A 17,982-nucleotide genomic window follows, 5' to 3' on the forward strand; every position below is an offset into this window, starting at 1 on the left:
TATCACATAGAATCAATTTCAAGGTAGAATTAATTTGAATTTCTCAAAATATAACTTCTGATATTATTAGTTGTGTGATTTTGGGCAAGTCACTTAACCTTTGCATAAATCTCTAACATTTAGAGCATTTCTAGCTTTGCCAAAATTTCTATATGATCTTGAAAATCTGTTACTCTCAAAACTTGCCCTCTCTCTTTTCTTACAATCTGCCACTGGAGATTTCTTTGTTGCACAGTTTGCAAGCATTGGAAAACATTATAAAACAGATAGTTTAGATGATAAAAGCCCTTATATACTCAACTAGCTTGGTCCTGGGAAAGAAAACCTGACCTGTTCTTAAGTATCAGTCTTTTCCATCAGAATAAAACCTAGAAAAACCTTTACTGTGTTGGCAAAGCTTTCAAGAAAGTTACACCAATTGTAGTGGTCCTTCCCATATTACTATGATACATTAAAGTCACATTTTGTGTAATTTGATAGTTATGGTTGGTGCAAAAACAATATAAACAGTTATATATATGTGTGTCTAGTAGTTCTCAGCATGGGAAAGTATATTATAACTTTGGGCTCAAGGATCTTCAATTGTTATCATAACACAAAAAAACTTAGTGTAATTGTAGCACCAGTATGAATGAATCAATGAATGAAAAAACACCTAATATATGAAAAGTGCTATGGTAAGACTGGGAGTTGATCTCTCCTATTAGACTGTGACATCCTTGAGAGAAGGGATATTTTTCTCTCTTTTTTATATCTCCAACACAGTACAATTATAGTATAAAGAAAATACATAATAGATGGTTGTTGATTTATTCACTTATTTAACATTAATTTTCCAAAACAATTCTCCCACTTCAATGTTTCATTAATAATTCATTAGCATACTTGTCTTTCCTCGATCCTCCCTATATTATTTCAATATTTTGTCACCATAGCACATTTGCAGGTGTGAGATAAAACTTCAGGGTTGTCTTGATGTGAATTTTTTATTATTATTAGAGACTTAAAATATTCTTTTAAGTGATTCTTAATTGCAATTCTTCCTATTGCTCTTCATATAGGTTATAAGAATTTTATTATCTTCATTAGAAAAATTACTAGCAGTTCTGACTAGGGTAAAGTTGGTTGGTGAATAGGTGAAAGTAATCATGCAGATATTCTCAAAGAGGAAAGATATAGGAGGGTGGAGTGCAAAGAAAATAATTTGCCCTGTTTGGATTAAAAGTTACTAAGCAATCACTTAATGCAATAACTAACCAAATAGAGAAGGAAAGCAAAGGGAGGTGACAGTGCAACTATTCATTTCAATCATAGCACAATCAAATATACCACCACTAAAGATTAGATAGAGATGAGTCTCAATGGTAGAAAGGGAAAATGAAAAAGACAATATTCTCATTGGAATAGGGAAAAAATTACTGAAATCCTGGTTATAACGCAGGGAGAACTCATCCTTTCTGGAAGGGTTATTGACCTTGAACAAAACTCATTTACCAGTTATACCATTGTAATTGACACCCAATCTAATTTTCTGTCTACTACCTCTCCTAATGAAAAAAGATCAAGTCACCATCAAAATCCAGCTGCTTGTTTTCAATGACATTACCCAGTTTCCCCCCAATATCCAGGGCTGTAATCCTGCTTTTGGAACCACAAAATATTAACTCATATTGACGCAAGGGAAAGATGAAGAGAATTGTGAATGTGGAAAGTGGGTGAAGATGTAAATTGACTACTACCCACTCTTGAGATTTACTAGAAGTAGAGAATTATACTTGTAATAGAAATAATTTGTAATCTGCTCAAATTGGGTAGAGACCCCATTATCATTGATTCATTTTTTAATGTAAAATTTGTATCCTGTTCTCCTTAGGTTTTACCTTCTACCTACTTCCTGGTCCAGTAAGAGGAAGGGAGTTCACCTTTTGCCTTCTGGATGAGAGGCAAGACATAAAAACCTGGGTTGGCGTCCAACTCAGGGTCATAGTCTTCTCTACCAACCTGTGGTCCAGCCAACACTACTTGGTTGTCCTTTTATCTCTCTCTCTCTCTCTCTCTCTCTCTCTCTCCCTATCCCTTCCTATGTGTTGTAACTTCTTTTAATAAATTTTTGTTTTATTTCTACCTTTGCTACATTATAATTATATACATACTTGCAATTGGAGAATTGAAAACAATTTAACCAATTAACTACAATTCTTTAAATAGGGGAGAAAACATCTCAACCAATCAACCAACCAAAAGACCTTAGACTAAGTGAAATGTCTTTGAAAGCCAATGGGTGAAGTGATACCAGAAAGGACTTCTGTTCCAATAGGTTGAGAACTGGTTAATTCTCTAGGGATTGTTTATAAACTACAAAGAAATATTTAAAAAGATCAAAAATTCTGAAAACTAGATCATATGGTTTTCAAGTATATCCATGAAGAGGCATTCCCTTTCAAGGGGAAAGGAGCCCAGAGACTTACCAGATCTCTTCCTCATCCCCCATCTAAAAAAGCTGTAGAAAATACTGTATTTTCCATCTTCCCTTCAATATCCTAAACTGCATCAAAAGATCAGATGGTGGTAGTATCTAGATTAGTAAGAGTCAAAGGCATGTTGGATTTAATGCTTCCCAAAGAACTGAGTGAAAAGACAATGCAACACCTTAAAAAAAAAAAAAACTTCTTGAGCAAGTCATCTGAAATTTTTTTTGAAATTATCATTATTTATTTTTTTCAGCCATATGCACATATATATTTTTAAGTTACAAAATTTCCTTCTACCTTTCCTTCCTAAGCCCCTACCCTTAAGTGGTAAACAATCAGCATTGTACATACATAGTTTCGATAAACATGTTTACAGATTAGTTTTATTTTTGTTGTGAGGGATTAGGATTAAGGGAAAAGAGATAATTTTTATAAACTGTTCATCATATTCTGAAGGATTTTTGTGGTTTTGTTTTGTTTTTTTTTCTCTGGATGGGGATAATATTGTCCATAGCCAAATTGATACGGCTGTCCTAGCTCTCAAACCTGCTGAGAGGAGCTGCTTCCATCAAGGTGGTTCATTTTACAATGTTGTTGTTGATTTGTATATTGTTCTCTTGGTTTTGCTCCCTTTGCTTAGCATCAGATCCCATAAGTCATTCCATGCCTCTCTATAATCCAACCATTTAGGTTTCTTATAGAACAATAGTCTTCCATAATATTCATGAACCATAACTTGTTTATCCATTCCCCAATTGATGGGCACAGCTGAAATTTCTTAAATTCTCATTGCAGGACACACACTAATCAAAACACTGGGAAGGAAATTGAAAGATAGCATGCCACAAATTGGAGAAAATGATTTCCAGTAAAGTACCGCTCTGAGTTATACTTTGTTTCATGTGCTTTTTATCTTGAACTCACATTCAGCATGAACTTGTGAGGGAGTGTGTTACACAGTCAGTGGTATTTTATATCATTTTTAAAGTATATTTTCTTTTTACGTGTCCTTTTTTCTAAAAAGCTATTTATGACTGAAGAAAGGTGATAGGCTTAAGATGCATAATGTGTTATATGTTGGAGATGTGGCAAAAAATTGGTTTATTTTGATTTATTACCATCCCTTTTATAAAGAAATGTTGTATTAATGTGTATTATTATTATTATTATTATCATTATTATTATTATTGATGTTATTTCTATTTTTTCAAAGCAGTGGGTTAAAGTGACTTGCCCCAGGTCACATAGTTAGGAAATTATTAATAAGTGTCTGAGGCTGGATTTGAAATCAGGTCCTCCTGACTCCAGGATTAGTGCTCTATCCATTGTGCCACCTAGCTACCCTGAGTGTGTAGATTATTGAGAAGTGACAACAGCTGCAAAGAAAAAGATTAAGTAAAACATATTTAAAGAATCATTGGTTTTGTATTTCTATCAATGTTGAGATATGATTCTCTTTTATGACTTAGTAGAAAGTTTTCACTCATTGCTATGGACAATTTATTTATCCATCTATGTATCCATAATACCAGGAGGTCAATCTTCTAGAACTGGAGAGATCACAACATTACTAATGTCAGTTTAAAATGATTTTTTCTCTATCCATAGATTACAGTTTTAAAATAGAACTTTTCACCTATATTATTTCTCCCTGTTCAAGGTCCAACTTAAATGTCATCTCTTACATTCTCTTCTGAGAATCAGACTGAACCAGATATGGTGAATTTTCCAGTTTTGAGAAGGTCACTGCTAAGCCAGATCTGAAAAGTTTTAGCCAGATACTATAGAATAGATTAAAAAATGATGTCTCAATGAGATAGGTTGAATAGCCTTTTCTAAGCCCTTGCAGCACTCATTAAATACCAAGCAGCAACAAATTCAATAAATAAAGAAGTCACAAACAAAACAGAAGTAAGGAAATAAGAACATAAAGGGGGAAAGAAATCCTTGACAGAGAGACAGAGTCAGAAATTGAAGAATGAATATATAAGGAAATAGGTGGGACCTGATACTTTGAAAAAATATTCTTAAGCCCTCATTTTATATTTTATTTTTTCTTATAATTTTTTTAGTTTAAATACATATATTTATAGGGATCAGATTCAATTTTTGGAGCATATCAAAATTAAGTCTAGTTTTTAGATCATTGCTCTATAGAATTTTCCACATAGGAATATGGAAATAAAGTTCATGTCTCCATCTCTACAAAAAAAGGAAAAAGGAACCTATACAAACAATCAGGTTAATAGCAAATCAATGCAAGGACAGATTTTTCTTAATCAAACTAAAAATGGAGTAAACAGAAAGGACTGGTTCCTGAGGAAGCCCACAGTCAAAACTATTGTCCTTCCTTTCTGATTAATCTTCATGTTCCCTACAGTCAACATAATAATACTCCAACTTAATAATACCTTACATTCAAGGATGAATCTAAAAAAAGGGAAATAACTTAGGATACTTTATAAGTTTTTTATTTGTATGTTTGTTTTTATTTTATCAGTGGATTCACACTGAAAACAAATCTCATGAAGTGCTACTCTTTTGGCTCATTTGAATCATGGCCCTGCTCATTGCAGCAACCTGGATTTTTAAAGAGCCTTGGTCCCAAAACAGCATTATACAGCAACTTCTCTTCTATGACCAGAAGTCATCCTGAAATGCTTCTATTTGCCTGGGTATTCTTTGCTAGCCTTCAACTTCCTCTAAACACTGCAGACTCTGGTACAATCAAGTTATATAGTTATTATTCTCTAGGGCAGTGGTGGTTAACCTTTTAACCAAGGGGCATTTTGATATTTATAACATCATTTTCCTACTATATTTGGTCAAACATTTGCTTAATTCAGTGCTTAAAATCTCCTAGATTTGATGAATTTTAAGTCTTATCTGCAGCTGCCTTGGTGGAGTCAAAACAAATGACTTGCAGGTCCAACATTCTCCGCACCTGCTCGAGAAGATATGTGGTAGCCTACATGCTATGCATGGCCATACAAACAATTAAGATTTCTCTTTGAGGAACTGAGTCCTATGGTTTGTTTTTGTGAATGTGAGTGTGTGTGTGTGTGTGTGTGTGTGTGTGTGTGTATGTTTGTCCTTTTCCATCTGCTTTTTAGCTATAATTAACTTCCATCCTTAAAGCCCAAGTCCTAAGATATTTACATGAGTTACTATTTATACATTGTGAAAAGGGGAAAAAAATCTCTTTAAGTTTCCATTATACAGATGGTTGAGAAAACAAATGACAGAAAGTGAATGAAGAGACTCAATTGGTTGAGAATGATGTTTTCTGAGTTCTTTTCTAAATTTGAGATACCTTCAATTTAATTATCTATTTTAGATGTAATCTTATTTAAATGTAATCTCATTTTTGCTGAAATAGTGACTTATTTTCCTTTGTACCTTCTCCAGTGCTTTGTGTGGATATTACAAATAATTCAGCATAACTTTTGTTGAAGGGGAGAAAATTTTTTAAAAAAAGCTTAATTGGAAAAACAAATAAAAGGAGACATTATTTTTCCTCCTTTATTCACCTAGTAATTGCATTGCTTCTTGGAAGTCTTTTCAAAAAGAAGTCGATACAATTTAATATCTTAAAAGCTAAAAAAATTAAATCTAACTAAAAATGTGCAAATGTTTCTTATTGAATTACATATGAAGCTCAATATTAAAAGTATTTTTTAAGTTTTATAAAGAGTATATTTTATGACAAATAAGCATTAATAAGTAAAATTAATTTTCATTGAAAATTACAAATAATAGAATGTGTTGCCTCAAAATGCATCATAAACAAGAAATCCTGAGCTAACTTCATTTTAATAAGTATTAATATACTATATGTGAAGTGTAGTTATTAATGAATCAATTAAGTAAGAAACTAGACTTAATTATATAAATGCATGTATATATCTTAGTTAAGAAGAATTGAAATTGCATTAATAAATTAGCAGTGAAGTTATAATGATTCCATTCATCCACTTCTTTAAATTAAAGCCTCTTTTCCTCATTCATATTATGATTGCTTACCAGCAATATTAGTGGATAAATTTTAGAGATATGAGTAAATTTTGCATGCTTTCATTTTACAGTAGAAGCTGATCATTTTCAATATTAATATTTACATAATGATCAATGTAATCAAATAGCTGTTTTTCACTTAAGTAAACTAATGGTTTTCTTCATAACAGAAGTAAACAGTAAATTTAATGCTTACTAATCACAACTTCTGTGTTTAAATAACAACTTTTCCTTCTATCACCTTATGTAACATTGGGGAAGAGACACTTTGGGTCTGGATTTCCTTGTCATAAAATGACAGACCTTGATTGTAACATGTAAATTCTCTTAAATTTTCATACCTATAATCCTATTAAATTATTAAGAGAGAGTATCTATATGTAGAAAGATTTGGGAAAGTTTTCACATAAGCTCCAGCAAATTTCTTGAGTTTGGAAGGAAATTGGGATCAAAAGTAGAGTTGAAGAGAAGGTGAAAATACCCAGAGATTAAGATCTTTTGCCAAGTTTAGAGAAGAACAGTATGTTCTTCAAGGAAGTCAATTTAACTGTAAATTGCTGAATAAGCAGGTGAAAGCAAAATAAGATGAATAAAGCAAATAAGGTGAATAACGTAGGAATGGAATGGTGTGTGCAAAGATATAATGTAGAATGATGGGTTTTCGATTTTTAGTTGTTTTTCTTTTATTCCTGTTATGCTGGGAAGACTTATGTTACTAGAAAGCTATTTTGGAAACTTCTTGAAAGATGAATTGAATAGATTAAAAATTGGAATCATTGATTCTATTTTTTTTTGGAATCATTGACTCTAAGTTGGAAATTATTACAGTAGTCTAGGTGAGTCAGATACAGTAAGAATCTGAACTAGATTGGTGTCCAAATGAATAAGGGGAAAGGAAATGTTCGGGGTGGTTATCTGGAGTCATAATTTACAAGGCTTGGCAACTTATTTGATATGGTGGATGAGGAAGAGGAATCAGGAATGATCGACATCATGAATGACATCAATAGAATTAGCAGAATTTGGAGGATGAATTTAGAAGATCGGGGACATGGAGGAAGCCCCCAAATTCTTCACATTAAGAATTTGATTAAGGATCCAAATTAAAGTTTAGGGAGGGGGCAGGGTAGATCTATAATAAGGAAAGTCATTAAGATTTCGTGTTTAATCACTTGTACAAAAATATTCATAGAAGCCCTGTTTGTGGTAGCAAAGAATTGGAAATCAAGTGAATGTCCATCAGTTGGGGAATGGCTGACAAATTATAGTATATGTATGTTATGGAACATTATTGTTGTATTAGAAACCAAGAGGAATGGAAATTCAGAGATTAAATTCAAAAATTTCCTAGTATGAAAAACTATATAGAGAAAATTGTCAAAAAAGGAAGGAAGGAGAAATAATAAGCATTTATTAAATACTTTTAAAGTAATGAATATTCTCATTTCTTTGTCACAATAACCCTAAAAGGGGATGCTATTATTATCCTCATTTTACAGTTGAAGAAATTGAGGCAGACAGATTATAAGAGATTTGCTCAGTATCACATAACCAGAAAGTTTCTATGACTAAATTTTGACTCAAGGTCTTCCTGACTTCAGATCCAGTGTTCTATTCACTAATCTCTCTACATACATAGGAAAAAGAAATAGAATAATGTATTTGAGAAAAAAGGCACAGGGATGGAATAAGAAATGGGGTTTTCATCTACTGGAAAGAGATATATAGGATTCCCTTCCCAGTTAGTCTTTTAAAGATTAAAAATTAGGCCTTTGATATCAAATACAAGTTCTTCTGTTTGGTATTTAAAGACTCAACAAATCTGGTTCCAATCTACCTTTTCAAGGATATAACGCATTATATAAGACTTCCCTTAATTTCATATATTTTCTCTATGTTCTAGCCAAATTTGCCATTACTCACAAATACCATTATTATTTGTCATTATTTATAAACAATATTCCTCAGAACACTTCATGTCTCTTTATCACATAAACATGAAATGCACTCTCCTCAGCTATACCTGTTAGAATATATAGTTGAACTTTAGAAAAAAAATCAATGTGAGGTTATCCCAGATCTCCTCAGCAGTTAGTGTTTAATTTGTAACCCACATAGTAATTTGTATTTAGTTCATATATATATATATATATATATATATATTCCATATTTCCTTAATGTACACAGGTTATTTTCCTTGAAATCAAGCCCCCCCACACATGCACACACACAACACATATATATGTACACATGTATTTATTTGTATATATATATATATATATATATATAATGATTTAAGCAAAATATTCATTTATTTTTTGAGAGCAAAAACAGCATAGATGACTATTTTAGCTTCATATATTTAAAACAAGAATGAGGCTAACAGTTTATCTCATTTTATGGATAAGGAAACTGAGGCCACAAAAGATCATATATAGAAGAGAAGAAGACAGAGAGCATCTTCAAGGTTGGAGGGCAAATAATTCTAAACTATAGACTGATATATTGTTGAACTGGATACTTAGAGAATTGATGGAATAAAGGAAGCCCAAAAGAAGGGTAAAGAAGAAAAGAGTTCAATGTCTATAGCACAGGTCTCAAATAAGTCAGGACAATAATTGACATCTAAATTCAGGGCTCTAATTTCAGGAATTTTGACTGGGGCTTGGTTCTAGTCATGAGAAGTTATAGGAAAGATTAATGGTTATATTAAAAATACTGAGAAAATTAGGTCTGTTTCTACTTCAAAGACATTTTGCATGGATATGCCTAATTTTCATCACCTTCCTTAGGTGGCATAGTGAATTAAGTGCTGGGTCATAGACAGAAAAATCTAAGATCAAACCCAACATCAGATACTTACTAGGTGACTGATCCTTGATAAATCACTTTAGCACTATCTTAGTTTCCTCACTTTAAAAATGGTGTTGATAACAACAACAACAACAACAACAACAACAACAGCAACAACAACAGCATCTACCTCTCTGGATTATTGTGAGAATCAAGTGAAGCATTTAGCAAAGTCTGGAACATGGTAGGTGGGTACTTAATAAATATGTATTCATTTTCCTTGCTAATGGCAAAGACTCCTATCCTTTTCATTTTCTCCCTTTTCAAAATTCTACCATGTTCACTGACATCCCACTCTCTTTAAATTATTTAAAATGTAACCTAATCTGGTTCTAACTCATCTGTAAAACAACTCATATGTCTCCTAATCTCACAATTCTTCCCAAACCTTTATTTCTATTCATTTCTGATATATGCTGCTTTTCAAAATACAAGATCTCTTCTTTTTTTTTTATACATGAAGGATTCCTTAGCTCAAACTGATCCAACTAAGGATGGATATAATCTCAGTCTAAATATGAACATTATTAAAACTAGAACTGCCATTTTATAACTAGTGACTTGTTAAGTGAAGAAAAATACAAAATAATGAACTGCCTGTTAAAGGTCTTATTGAAGTGAAATCCTTCAGTTGGATAAATAATTAGAAAGTAAATAATAACTAAAATTTATACAGAGCTTCAAAATGATTAAGCAATTTTCCAATAGGCACATCCCTAATTAGTATCAGAATATGGATATTCAAACAGACTTCTGACTTCAGATTTAGTCATGTTTCTCTTAGCATGGTATAGAGGGAATAAATGCTTAGTTCACTGAATTTGGAGGCATTACTCTGTTTGAATCGTAAATTTTAAATACAAACTGTGAGATAATGTACATGTTATAATTCTAGAGTTGTAGGTTTTTTTTATCTATAAGACCTACATTCTCACTTAAAGTATTGTTAGAAAGAAATGCAAGTAGCATAATCTTTTTTGAACCCCAAATTTAAGGACAATTATTTAGAATCAATGACAGTGATTGTGATGGAATGTTGTTATGCCATAAGAAATGATGAACTCAATGATTTTTAAAAGATGGCTGATCTTACATGAAATCATGAAAAACAAAATGAGAGGAAGCAAGAAAATATTATGCATATATATATATATATATATATATCAGCAACAGTATTTTTTAAGTACAGCTTTTGGTGACTAAATTAAGTGACTATTAAAAATACTCAAATTAGCTGAATTTTAAAATTTTACAAGACTTTTAAAAATCAGAGAAAGGAAGGTTTCCATAGGAAAATGCAGAGAAGTTGGAGGTGAAAGATACTATCTGCATCCAGAGAAAGAACTAATAAATAAATGCTTAGAATGGTTTTACATATAAATATATGTATAATGGGGGAGGTAAGAAAAAAAGAGGAAAACAAGTTGCATGACAACTATTATTTATTTTAAAAGAATAGGAAGTTGTTCATAACAGATTTTCTGTAGAATTATCTTTTTTTTTCAATTTTACTGTTTTGGAAATGCTTGGTTTATTTTTCAAGATCCTAATTAAATAATTTTTTTTAAAAAAAGCAGAATTGCTCCAAGCATGACCATTTTACCAGTACATACTGAGATTTATGGTGATAGGGAAGAGTCAAAATGAAATGTAAACTGTATAATGTAGTCCTAAAAATTGTCATGTTTTGATAAAGTATAATTGACCTCCTAGAAAATTATACAAGTAATTATAAAATGTTCCTGAATCCTCTCTAGTACATAACACCTTAAATCATTTATTAAAATTCAACATTTCTTTCATGTTTGATTTATACTAAAATAAATAAACAAAAACAAACAAACCAAAAACTATAATGTGTAACAAAATGCATTAGATGATAGAATCTTTTTATTTGGTTCATACCTATTATTCCACTGATGTAGTGAAATTTTCAAAAAATACCACTCTTTTGCAGTTTATACAGTTGGGCATAAAGGTATAGAGAATTTAAATGACTTGTTGCAAAGTAGAAGTCAAAGGGAGGACTTGCATTTCAGTCTTCCTTACTCTGGAGTCTGTTCTTAAACCTCTACTCTGTGCTAAATTTTCTGTTGGGAATAAAATTACTAAAGGAAACTTGAGCCTACTCTAAAGAGTCTGTAATTCCCTTGGGGAAATAGACACACATATGATATATGATGTAAGGTAAATGTCAGAGAAGAAGAACACTCACACATGTGGAAATCATAAAAGGTTTCTTGGAATAGGTGGCACTTAAACTGAATTTTAAAGGTTGACAAGACATAAAAATCAGAGAAAGTTAGGTATCGACAGGAAAATGCATAGAAGTGGAAGGTGGAAAGTAGAATGGAGGATATTGTCAAATAAGGAATACTTTTTATTTTCCACTTTTAAATACTATGTTCTTATTGCCTGGAAGGTTGTAAGATTCTTTAAATATTATAAAAATTATGAAAAGAAAAAATGAGGGGAGGCTAGGTGGCAGAGTGGATAAAGCACCAGCCTTGGAGTCAGGAGTACTTGGGTTCAAATCTCGTCTCAGACACTTAATAATTACCTAGCTGTGTGGCCTTGGGCAAGCCACTTAACCCCATTTGCCTTGCAAAAACCTAAAAAAATGGAGTTCATATTTTGAAGAAGCTAAGAAATGCAAACTGTTATGCAGGTTGCTAATGCTGACGTTTTAATGGATTTAAAGGACTATAGAGTCAGTTAAAAAAATGATGCTAATATTAAGAGTTGGAAGTATGATTTCCTTCGTAAGTTAATGATTACAGAAACTATTTATTTTAATTCAAAAGTTCAAGATATATGTAAATCCTGATAGGGAAACTGTACAAGTATTGTCACTCTGAAGAGACACAAAGTAAGGAAATTTCCAAAAGCAAAAATCCCAGATAGAATGAAGACCTCTCCAAATGTTATTCAAATGAAATATATACTTCAAAGAAATAATCCAAGTCAAGTGAAGCCCCCACAGAAATAGAAATTATAAGTAGTTTTTTCTTCTTGTTTTTGAAATCTTAGAAGACAAAGTTTACATACTACTTGGAACCTCTAAAAAATACTTGCCATAGAAAATCTATGAGAGATCTTTCGCAAATTAAATCAACACAAATTATTCATTTTATTTTGTTTTTTTTTTAGGTTTTTTGCAAGGCAATGGGGCTAAGTGGTTTGCCCAAGGCCACACAGCTAGGTAATTATTAAGTGTCTGAGGCCAGATTTGAACTCAGGTACTTCTGACTCCAGGGCAGGTGCTCTATCCACTGTGCCACCTAGCTGCCCCTATTCAGTTTATTTTGAATTTTGGAAAATTCATTTTCCTACAATAAACTATTTCCCTTGCTGAAATTAGAGTATAAAGTATTGGTGCTTGACATAAGCCATAAATCTTCCATATGCTCTTTATAGTTAAAGTAAACTTTTACGTTTATATTGGCTTTGAAATTATAAACACCTAAACAAAAAGTATCTAATTATATCCTTAAAACAAAGTCATTTCTACCTCCACAGTCTCTCACCTAACTACTGCTTATCACTCAAACAGCTTCTGACATGTTTCAGGTCCTCATCACATCTTGCCTACATCATCACAATTATCTACCAATTCGATGTCTTGCTTTCAGTCTCTCCCCTTTTCAATAAATCCTCTACAAAGAACACATCTTAGAAACCACTGTGAATGAGCAATGATGTTGAAGTCAGAGTATTTGACTCAGAATTCCTGACCTGAGCAATTGAATCACAGTAGGTAAATCAGTTAAACAATGTGAGCCCCAGTTTTCTAATCTATAAACTGGGTATATGAATATTTGACAAATCTGTCACAAACTATAGGATCTGTAATCTCTTTTAAATGAAAATTGTAGGTATCCTTTGTTAATGATAAACAATCATAATTTTAGAGCCAGAAAATACCTGAATTATTTTATATTTCAACTTTCTTACTTTATAGATGAGGAAAATGAATTCCTTAGTAGATAGCAAAATGGCATCTAAGAACACTTTAATTGAATCGAACAATCAGAACCAAATGTGAAAAAGGTCAGAACAATTTGAATCAAAGTCCTTGTATAGGAGACTTGGTCTAAGAATGTGCTTAAAAAGAGGATTTAAGATAGAACCAAAGGAAGATAATCTGAATATTTGGATTTCTGAAAATGAAATAAACATGATTTTCAATTCACCTTAGAAAAGTCACGGGTGGATTTATCTGTGACAAAGATAGATAATATTGAGGAGGGAATCATTGCCTTTATTTCAGAAGACCCAGGCTAAGGGAACTCCTTAGACAGAGACAGAGACAGAGACAGAGACAAAGACAGAGACAGAGACAGAGACAGAGACAGAGAGAATTTCCTAATTGATTGCTAGAATGATTGCAGGTTGTGGTGAAAGTAGGTCAAGAAACCTGCTTTCTACTTTTTAATCTAAATTAAACTACTTTAAACTAAAGAGGAAGGAATCAAGGAGCCCTTTCTTTAAAACATTCTATTTTTCTCCTCCTTCCTTTTCTTCTTCCTCTTCCTCTTTTTTTCCCCTCTTCCTCTTTCTCTTCTTCCCCCTTACATATCCCTCTATTCACATAGTCATGGACTTCACTGTCAAAATGCTTCTCTAAAATTTGGAACTCAGTCTTGTGGTTAGTCTAAGGAAGATAAAACTTATTTTAGGGCTGTCTCTACAACCCAACCTTTAAGAGGAGCATCGTGTTGTCCTTCTGTACAAATTATCCTTAGATTATTTATAGCATCCTTTGAATTTAATCCTCCTGTTTTTATATTTCTGTTATGGCATTTTTCCTGGAATTCTATTTAGTCCTTAATATATACTAAAGTAGTTTAGTTTTATTTGTATGCAAATCTCTCTATATTAGTTCCCTGAATCAAGGATCATATTGTTTTTCATTTCTGTATCCCTGTTACCAAGCATTCCATTGTCTAAGAAAGTGCTTAAGAAATGCTTATTGAGTTTGATAGCAACTAGAATTATTATGAGATAATGTAAGCATAATCTATAAAATCTTTAGCATTGCAATTCTTTATGAATTAACTGACTTTTTTGGTTTTGTGGGAAGTGAAAGTGAAGAGTCTTATGTATTATTTTGGGGGGACCACAGTTTTTTTTTTAAATGAACCTGACGATTAAGAGTTAAGAGAAATGTTTCTAATAAAAAAAGAGAAACCATCAGGAAGTGAAAGGTTTTAATATATTTCAATCTTTAATCCAGAATTTTTAGTTTAATATGTCATAATTCATATATTTATAATATATTATATATATTGCAGCCTTATCTAAATTTTCTCAAGACAGTAGGGAATTTGTGAAACTTTGAAAATGTTATAGTGGCATTTATACTACTGTTCTCCCAGTAAAGAATCATCCATTTAATTTGACCACTGCTGGCAATTGCTGGTATTAATTCCAAATGACATACAGGGGGAAAAAGACTTCAAAAGCAGGGAAGGAAAAGCTTTTAGTTACTTTACTTAAGTAAAGACATAGCCTAAAGGGAATTTTCACTTGTATGATTTTTCAGTTTCAATCATAGCTCTCAGGAACACATTAAAGCATATTATAAATAATGATTTTGCTAAATCTATTCTTCAGCACTTCCTCATGGGCATTTACTATAAAAGCTCTGCTGCCTTCTCCATTTTAGACCAGACCTAGACAAGGCTGATCAAACTTGAATTAGAGATTAAATCAACTGCATAAAGTTTCTGAAGATTTTTTTTAACTAGATAAATATTGGGGTTTAAAAGGCCATTAGTATTCAAGAAACTAAATAAATTCAATTTTTAATAGCTGTATAATTTATTTCCTGCTAGAGAGAAAGTGCCTAGACAAGAAGTCAAGAGATGGTTTCTTTTTCTGGATTTTCTATAAACTAGAAGTGCTGCTTCAGGCAAATGGTTTAAGCTCACTGACACTCAGTTTATTCATTTTTAATATGATATAGTTGTATTAAAAGATGTATAGAGCCCACTCTAGCTATTAAAATCAATAATACAATACCTGATCCAAATCAGTTTCTATTATTATGGTGAAAGAGATAACTTATCTCTGATTACAAAGATAGTCTTTAATCCATGATAGCCAAAACAAGTAGGCATTTTTGTTTTCTCAGAGAAAGTATACTTCTATTTAATTGCTAGGCTCACATCTTCAGTCAAGACTTTTGCAATTATAAAGCAAGGTCAACACATTCTCAGAAACAAATGTGAGACAATCATGATTTTTAGAGATTTCTGGAGTTCCTACTCCACTATAAGGAATTCTAACATTTTTAGCTATTATGAGCTTTCCAACTGTCCCTGGAAATGTTCTATCTAGAAGAAACTAGAAGAAACTTCAGTTTGGATACCAAAATGTCTGTGTGTGTGTGTGTGTGTGTGTGTGTGTGTGTGTGTGTGTGTGTGTGTGTGTGTGTGTGTGTGTATGTGTGTGTGTGTGTGTGTGTGTGTGTGTGTGTGTTTTATTAGTATATTCTATCCAAGTTTCTTTTTCTTCTCATTCCCCAAGACAAAAAAAAAAGGAGCAGAGAATCATGCAAAAGCTAAGTGATTATGCAATAAAGGCAGAGTCATCTGAGGTTTGGAAAACAACAAAAGAAGTAAAGAAGATGTATAGGCCATTATATGTTTTGAGCTTCCAGAAATAAAGAATACATTTCAATTTTATAAATGCTTACTTCAAGAAAAACATAGAAGAGCTAGCTTGGTGAAATGAGCAACTGCTATTTCTTATTCACTTGAATTCAGTCTTGAAGTAGTTTTGTAGTTAATTCTTGGGATGGAAAATTTTGCAGTGTATTTCAATGAAACATTAGAGTCTCACTTTTAATTTTCTGAAATCTCACTCATTTAAATTGTCACAGCTTGAGAATTCCACTTTACAAGCTTGTAATTTGAAAAATACATGAGAATTAAAGGAGAGAAAATAACAAAGTTGTATCAATTGAAGGGATTTTGAGAATTAAAAATCTCAAGAAAGATGGTGTCTTTTTTCAAAATTTTTTAGGATTCACAAGAACCACAGGCCTCACAAGAACCACAAGTAATACTTGAAGAGGGGCAAACTGTGGGTGAACAGCACCAATTAGATTTCCATTACAACTTATCAGGGAAAAGTCACTTAGCAGGAAAGAAGACTAAAGGTATACAGCACTGAAATTGCAATGTTCCCACCCTTAACCCATCCACTCAAACAGAGAAAAAGGTAGATGATGAAGATCAATGATTGATAAACCTCTCAGACCACTTTTGATGTGAAATCCCACATACACTGTGAGATGCAGTCCATTTGATAATTTGTGTGATTTTTTTTTTGTTACAAGACAGGAGAAGGGTGTTACTGGGAAGTGTAAAAACCAAAAGTATCAATAAAACATTAAAAAAAAATCTTTGTCATTCCTCTCACCCACTCCCTGTTCCCCCCACCCTATCCTCCCAGATCCCTAAGGAGGGGAGAGAGAGAGAGGTGATGGGCAGAAACACCTCAGAGAAGCCAACAAAGAACAGGGCAATGTGTTTCCAGAATGAAAAAGGTCCAACAAAGCCTGATTTGTGGAAGGCACAGTTTTACAATGGAGACCCACTCAGCCCTGGGTGGTAGAAGGTGCAAAGATCCCCATAATGTCAGTGAACCTTTGAAAAATGTCTGTAGACAGGGTGGATAGATTTATCTGTTCTGTCACCTTCCTGGACTCCATACTTGAATTGAGGGACATTCTTAGGCCATGGGATGTTCTTAAATGGATGGTGACTATTACCCCTTCCAAGGTTTCTCCTTCCATTGGGAGGACCATTCCTGGCATGATCCCCATAGTCTGTCCCCCTCCTAGGTTCTAGATCCTCATATACCCAATGACTAAGCATACTACCCAGAGAGGAAGTGGAAGGCTCAGGAGTGGTGGAATCACTGGTCCACTTTAGCTCTGAGGACTTCTGTGGAAACCTGGATCAGGGTCACCAAATTTCTTATTAACTATAGGGGAGGGCCCAGGAGGCTGTGTGGACCAGTGGGGCTCTCACTCTCCTCATTCCCACTCTCTTTGGGGTCAAGTGGCTACTGCTTCCCCCCCTTGGGCATCTCTGTAGCAAAGCTATTTAAAATTTTTTAGCAATACCCATTTCCCTTTGACCCCACTTTCTTTCTGTCTGTCTTTCAGTCTTTCTCTCTCTCTCTCTTCCCCTCATTGGTAGTTTTTCTCTCTCATACTGTGCTCATTAAATGATGAGTAAAAGCAGTGTTACTTATGAGAAACTTGGATTTTCAAATTATTGTTTTATAAGTTTTTTCTTTCCCTAACAGAATATTTAATGTCAAAATAACATCCAATTTTCTGTTGCATTCAGAACCAGTTATTCATCTCATCAGCAATAAGGCTTACATATTCTCTCTGAAACTTGACAGAATTACAGATTGTTTACTCTGCTATTGAAAATAATTTGACTTACTTACAAGCAATGTGGAATTTATTTTTAGTATTTCCACATAACCCTATCTTAGCACCTAATGGATAAGTATTCAAAATATTTAAAGCTATCATGTCATCATATGAAAAATACAGAGGAGAATAAACACACAAATATCTTGCTTCTCTTTTAGCTTTACTTTTTGATCCATTAATGTT

The 17,982-nt window shown here is 32.7% G+C and overlaps 1 pseudogene; it reads right to left on the reverse strand.

The window, feature by feature from the left end:
* Positions 1 to 16,927: 16,927 nt before the first annotated feature.
* LOC141497806 (proline-rich protein 3-like) lies at positions 16,928 to 17,438 on the reverse strand (annotated as a pseudogene).
* Positions 17,439 to 17,982: the final 544 nt, after the last annotated feature.

Source organism: Macrotis lagotis, chromosome X (genome assembly GCF_037893015.1).
Source record: "Macrotis lagotis isolate mMagLag1 chromosome X, bilby.v1.9.chrom.fasta, whole genome shotgun sequence".
Lineage (NCBI taxonomy): Eukaryota > Metazoa > Chordata > Mammalia > Peramelemorphia > Peramelidae > Macrotis > Macrotis lagotis.